The sequence below is a fragment of the Mastomys coucha genome, unplaced genomic scaffold (genome assembly GCF_008632895.1).
Source record: "Mastomys coucha isolate ucsf_1 unplaced genomic scaffold, UCSF_Mcou_1 pScaffold13, whole genome shotgun sequence".
Taxonomy (NCBI): Eukaryota; Metazoa; Chordata; class Mammalia; order Rodentia; family Muridae; genus Mastomys; species Mastomys coucha.
In genome coordinates this window covers 32347019-32353974 of record NW_022196895.1, presented here as the reverse complement: position 1 = coordinate 32353974, position 6956 = coordinate 32347019, and the positions used below count along the sequence as shown (strand labels likewise).

The following is a 6956-nucleotide window of genomic DNA, read 5'->3' as shown; positions in this document are numbered from 1 at the left end:
CTCTCTCTCTCTCTCTCTCTCTCTCTCTCTCTGTGTGTGTGTGTGTGGTGCTTTTGCCAACGTACTCTGTAGAGGTCAGAGGACAACTCTGAGGAGTCAAGTCTCACCTTCCGTCAATTATTCTAACACTGTTAAAGAGTCTGGTGGGTCTGGAGGCTCACACCTTTAATCCCAGTACTTGGGAAGCAGAGACAGGTGGATCTCTATGAGTTCAAGGCCAATTGTTCCACACAATAAGTTCTAGGCTATCCAGGGCTACACAGTGAGATCTTATCTCAACAAAACAAAACACTTGGGAGCAGGTGCAAAATAATGAACAGATATAATTAAGATGCATTTTATATATATATATATATATATATAAATTTCAGAGAATTAATTAAATTTTTTTGAAGTACCACTTCACCTATAATTATTCAAATGTCCATCTTTGAATTAGTATTGATCTCTCCCACTGGTCTGTAAGTTCCACATGCTTGTTCTAGTTTCTTTTCCATCTCTGCCATTTCCTTGCAAGCAGAGAAAGGAAGGCTTGCTTGATCCTGTTAAGATATTATCTGGAGAGCAGTAGTAAGAAGGGTCCTGGAGAGCAAAATGATCCTCGATGTGGGACGCCTGGGTCCTGACCCCGTGGGAACGAACCTCAGAGCAGTGTAGAATGCGCCGGTGTCCAGAGAGCGTCAGAGAAAGGATTATGTTTCATTGGCTTCCAGTGTCGTGCACCAGGCCTCCAGGAATCCAGAGGGGCGGGAAGAAGGGAAGCAACCCCTGAGAAGGGCGGACAGGCCAAGCAGCTCTACTTACTGCAAGTTGGTTGCCATAGTGACAGCAGGGGAAATGAGAAGCACAGGATGGGGGGGGGGAGCGCAAGAGGTTTCCTAGACACACTCACCCCACACATACTAATGCTTCTTGTGCACCATGTACGATCTTTTTTTTTTTTTTTTTTTTTTTTTTTTTTTTTTTTTTTTTTTTGGTTTTTCGAGACAGGGTTTCTCTGTGTAGCCCTGGCTGCCCTGGAACTCACTCTGTAGACCAGGCTAGCCTCAAACTCAGAAATCTGCCTGCCTCTGCCTCCCAAGTGCTGGGATTAAAGGTGTGCACCACCACTGCCCAGCCTCGGGTTTGGTCTTATAGTACAGCTATATACTATGTCACTATTGAGGGAAACTGGGGAAAGGTTAGGAACCTGCTGACTTTGCAACTTCCAGTGAGAATAATTATTTCAAAATTATATACAAATACATTTTATGAATGAGTTGAAAGTAATTAACAAGGGCTGGAGAGATGGCCTGGTGGTTAAGAGTGCTTGCTGCTATTGCAAAGGACCTGGGTTTGACTCCCAACACTTACTATCAAAAAGCTTCAAGTTTCAAAAGTTTACATATAAAACAGCCAGGGTCTGCAGGGTTAACTGCTCAGCGGTTAAGAGCACAGACTGCACTTCCAGAGGTCCTGAGTTCAATTCCCAGCAACCACATGGTGGCTCACAATCATCCGTACTGAGATCTGATGCCCTCTTCTGGTGTGTCTGAGGACAGCTACAGTTTACTCACATACATAAAATAAATAATTCTAAACAAAACAAAACAAAAACAAAAACAACAAAAAGCCAGCCAGGAGGTGGTGGCACACACATTTAGCACTCAGGATGCAGAGGCAGGTGGATCTCAGAGTGAGTTCTAGAACAGTCAGGGCTACATAGAGAAACACTGTCTCAAAAACCAACAACAGCTGGGCGGTGGTGGTGCACGCCTTTAATCCCAGCACTTGGGAGGCAGAGGCAGGCGGATTTCTGAGTTTGAAGCCAGCCTGGTCTACAGAGTGAATTCCAGGACAGTCAGAGCTACACAGAGAAACCCTGTCTGGAAAAAAACCAAAAAACCAAACAAACAAAAAAACCAACAACAATAACAACAACAACAAAGAAAAGAAAAGAAATGCCAGTCAGTGATGGCACATGCCATCTTGGAAGTCAGAGGCAGGTGGATTTCTGAGTTCGAGTCCAGCCTGGTCTACAGCCTGTCTTCCAGGACAGCCAGGGCCATACAGAGAAACCTTGTCTCGAAAAACAAACAAACACACAACAAAAAACAAAAACAAAAACAAAAAAGAAAAGAAGACAGTCCCAGTAGATGAGTTAAAAAGCAATACAAGACTTAATGATTTATATTTTCTTTTTATTTATGCGCTCGCTTGTGTGTGTGGTGTGTGTGTGTGTGTGTGTGTGTGTGTGTGTGTGTGTGTGTACATGTCTGTAGGTGCCCAAGAAAGCCAGAAGCGAGTGTCAATTAATTCTCTGGGGACTGGAATTACAGGTGGCTTTCTGATGTAGGTGCTGGGAATTGAACCCATGTCCTTCACAATAGCATGGAGCACTCTATGTCCCCAGCCCCTATAAATTACCTCAACTGGTTCAGTAAATGTATGTTTATATTTAGAGGTTTTTTTTTAAAAAACATGGCAAAATGCAATCAATTACACAATCTAGGTGATAGGCCTGTAGGTTCATTGTATTGTTTATTCTCTTAACTATATATTGGAAATGTTCATAATAAAAAGTTGAAGGAAAAAATAAGCCAATGATGTGAATATTAATAAAGATGGATCTCCAAAGCAAGTCAGAACGGTGGTGGCAAAAGGCCGCTGTGGGTAGGGCTATAGCTCAGAGGTAGAGCATGTGCCTAGCTGGCACAAGGGCCAGAGTCAACCCTCAGCACCGAGAAAACAAACAAAAACCAAAACAACTATACAGAAAGCTACATGCACTGGGGCCAGCAAGGCCCAGGGGACAAAGCACTTGTCTCACATGCCTGATGACCTGCGTTTGAGACCTGGAACCCACCGTGGGAGGAGCAAACTGGCTCCCGTTTTAAAGAAAGAGCTGTCTCCTGATTTCTACAGGCATGCACTCTGTCTTGTCTGTCTGTCTGTCTCTTACACACACACACACACACACACACACACACACACACACACACACACACCTGTTTTAAAAAGACTACCCATGGGCTGGAGAGATGGCTCAGTGGTTAAGAGCACTGGCTGCTCTTCCAGAGGGCCTGAGTTGAATTCCCAGCAACCACGTGGTGGCTCACAACCATCTGCAATGGGGTCTGATGCCCTCTTCTGGTATGTCTGAGGAGACGAATGGTGTGCTCATACACATAAAATAAATACATCTTAAGGGGGGAAAAAGCTACCCACTATACGATTTCATTCAGATTGAAGGAGGAGCTACAAGAACAGAAACGGGGGCAGTGGTGGTCAGTGGTTAGAGCTGAACGATATATGAGTGCCAAAGCACAGAGAAAGGTTGCTGAGTCCTCAGTGGAAGAGTACTGATACGTTTTGGTCATGATGACGGTTACATGGCCGCATTTGTCAGTGCTCATAGGACTATATCCTTAAAAGGGTGACTGCCTGCAAATTGTGCCTTTAAAAAATAATGTCGAGAACACACCATATGTAGAAAAGTCATTGAAAGACAAGTTGCTGGAAGGCAAGAATTTGGTCGTCTTGTTTAATGTCTTTTAAAACAGTGGGCACCTAGTAAACTCAGAGAATATTAGTCAATATTCACAGCAAGTGTTTTTCCCAAATGAAATTGCTGTGTTGTCAGGACCCCCTGGCTGTGAATCACTGTGAATCACTATGGAGACCACCTCGGCTCACAGCAGGTGGCCAAAGAGTGCTTGCTGAACCTGGGGCTTGGCCCTGTGTCATTCCCGTGAGGTTTCGGGTATTTCCCACTGTATCCTCTGGAATAGGCTTCTTCGGTGTCCTGTGGTCTCTGGATGGAGGCCATTTAACAATAGGTGACAACAGCCGGGCGGTGGTGGCACACGCCTTTAATCCCAGCACTTGGGAGGCAGAGGCAGGCGGATTTCTGAGTTCGAGGCCAGCCTGGTCTACAGAGTTAGTTCCAGGACAGCCGGGGCTACAGAGAGAAACCCTGTCTCGAAAAACCAAAACCAAAACCAAAACCAAAACCAAAACCAAAACCAAAAACAACAACAACAGGCCGGGCGGTGGTGGCGCACGCCTTTAATCCCAGCACTTGGGAGGCAGAGGCAGGGCTATACAGAGAAACCCTGTCTCGAAAAAAAACAAAAAAAAACCCACCACCACAACAACAACAACAACAAAAACCAGGTGACCACAGATGTTTTAACAGGGACTCCAGTGACCCCAGGTCATTTTCCTTTCTTCAGTGACTCTTTGGGTCAAAATAAATTTTTTCCTACATGCTACAGAGATGTGGTGTGTGTGTGTGTGTGTGTGTGTGTGTGTGTGTGTGTGTGTGTGTGAGATAGGATCCTTACTATTTAGCACAGGTTGGCCTAGAATTCAGGCTTCTTGCCTCAGCCTGCCAAGTGTTGTCGTTATAGGTACATGCCATCACAACAAGCAAGAGCAGCCTATTTTAAAAAGAAGAAAGATGTTAGTAATTCCCTTTGCATACTTGAAGTGTGGAGTAAACACACTACACTGCTTTATAATACAACAAAACTCAACTGTTTATTAGTGACTCTCTCAATGCTGGGTCCCTCCAGGCACTCCTCGGTCTGTTATCCTCACACACCCTGAGCATGGTAGCCACCATACAGGTTGGACAGGTAAGGACCTAAGTATTGCAGAGGTTAAACAGTGTGCTTTGGGCTCCATTCCGAGGGATCTTTCAAAGCTCTTAGCCTTCTCTTCAGCATTCTTCCGGGGCTGCTCTGTGTGTAGCGTCACCGTGGAGACCCACAGTATCATGTGGGCCATCCACATTTCTTCTTCCGTCATAGAATAGGAATGTTCTTTCTGCAGCGAGTGGTCGCATCTAGGTCAAATACAGGAGGGAAGGGGGAGAACGCGCTGCAAAAACACCAGCTGCTCTTTCTAGCTTTTCAAAAACACAAGGCATTAGGGACGCAGACTTTTATCAGTCTGGCTCGTTAGGAGGAAGGGATGAGCAGGCTGTGTATGGAGAGAGGAAGAGTGGCTAGGGGCTGGGGTCCAAAGGCAATGACAAGAACAAAATTAAGGCACTGTGTGCTAAGTACTGTGCTAATTATCCCAGGTAGCCTCTTTACTCATTATTCTCATTCCCATCTTCAGAGTTAGAACATAAAATAATACATGTGTGTGTGTGTGTGTGTGTGTGTGCGCGCGCGCGCGCGTGCATGGGATTGAACCCAAACCTTGCGTATACTAGACAAGTTTTCCACTGTTGGGTTATACCTCCAACTGAACATCCTGTCTGTCTTTTCCCCCTCATTTCGTGGCGCTACACATTGAATCTAGGAGCTCACCACATGGCTAGGCAAAGCTCTCTGTCATTCAGCTAGCCTTTTTAGGTTAAAAAGAAGAAGGAAGGCCAGGTGGTGGTGGCACACGCCTTTAATCCCAGCACTTGGGAGGCAGAGGCAGGTGAATTTCTGAGTTCGAGGCCAGCCTGGTCTACAGAGTGAGTTCTAGGACAGCCAGAGCTATACAGAGAAACCCTGTCTCGAAAAAACAAAAAACAAAAACAAAAAACAAAAAAACAAAAAAAAAGAAGGAAGAAGGAAAAGGAGAAGGAGAGGAGGAGGGGGAGGAGGAAGAGGACGAGGAGAAGAAAAATTGAAACAGGGTTTCCTTAAGATGCCTTGGTTGGTCTTGAACCGTCTATCATCGTGTTTTAGCTTTCAGAGTTGGGCTTCCAGGCCTGTGTCACCAGGCTCTTCCCTGACCAAACATTTTTCTATGCACAAACCGGGGTATGAATACATTGAATGGAATCAGGAAGGGTATACAGTAAAGGACTAAGCTACCTAAGGAGTGCTGACCAAAGGCAGCAGCTTTCGTTTTTATTACATTGTGTAAAGTCTTTTATATTGGAAATGCATAACTATGTGTGAGCAATTAAAAAGCAAAACAAAACAAAACAAAACGGGATGTGCTACCGCCCGTGTACAAAAATTCTAGACCTAAGCTGGATGGAGCCTGGTGGCACAAACTGCAGATCCAGGGTCTTAGGCCTCACTGCCTTTCAGGATCCGCAGTGTCTGTCTCCTGCTGGTGTAGGGCCTCCAGCTGACTCCCAAGAGTCAGGGCCACAAGCTGCCCCTCCTCGTGGGTTTCCTGGGGGTGCGTGAGGGGTGGGGGGCGGAGGGCCAGCACCGTCTCAGCCTTTGGGGAGCCCAAGGACAAGTGTCCAACCCTGCAGCCCGCCCACTGTCGCCAAGAGGATTCCTGGCCAATCAGACCCTGGTGATGCCATACTCCAGGGATGAGAGTGGCAGGAAATCAAGGTCAAGGCCTCGGACACAATGAAGCCATTGTCGGTCCTCAGTCAGTTGACTTTCAAGCAGCGGTTCCCCATGCAGCACCCTCGCTCCCTCTCCCCACCTCTGCCCCCTGCCGGGAAGTCACCCAAACCTCCTGCGGGTTCATTAGCTTCTGCGCCAAAAGAGCTGCGCTCTGTATCCTACCCTAGGCGGCGGGGTCCGGCTACCCCAGGCAGTGTCCGCTACAACCACCAGGTGGCGACAAAGCACCACACTGGGGAGGGGAGGGAGGCAAGACGCCAGCTGCTCCAATGCATCAGGGCGTGGAAGACCCTACCCTTCCTGTTTTAGCCCAGAGCGTCCAAAAAAAAAAAAAAAGTCACGTATTGACTTCTGTCGCCATTATTCTGAAGTCACAGGGATCTCCAATCTCAGGAGCTCTTTACTTCAGAAAATGGCAAAATGGCCGTGGGCTGTAGCATTCTTTCCCCACAATCCCCCACACCTACCGCGCACGCACGGAAAGGAAAATGCGCGGGGCGGGGGGTGGGGGGCTAGTGGGCGGGAAAGCCTGGGTTCTCTGCAGCCCCGGCTGGGGCCCTGACAAACTCTCTGGTCCAGACTAACCAAGCGGCTAATTAGTCTGTTGCATTAATGTATAATCTTATCTCTGGCCACTCCCTCACCCTAAATTCTATT

The 6956-nt window shown here is 46.9% G+C and overlaps 1 long non-coding RNA gene across 1 annotated transcript; it reads right to left on the bottom strand.

The window, feature by feature from the left end:
• Positions 1 to 4502: 4502 nt before the first annotated feature.
• Positions 4503 to 6724, bottom strand: LOC116087595. The gene is made up of 2 exons (XR_004117504.1): positions 6462 to 6724; positions 4503 to 4828 (listed from the first exon to the last, which is right to left on the bottom strand). It is a non-coding gene; the product is annotated as an uncharacterized LOC116087595 (long non-coding RNA).
• Positions 6725 to 6956: the final 232 nt, after the last annotated feature.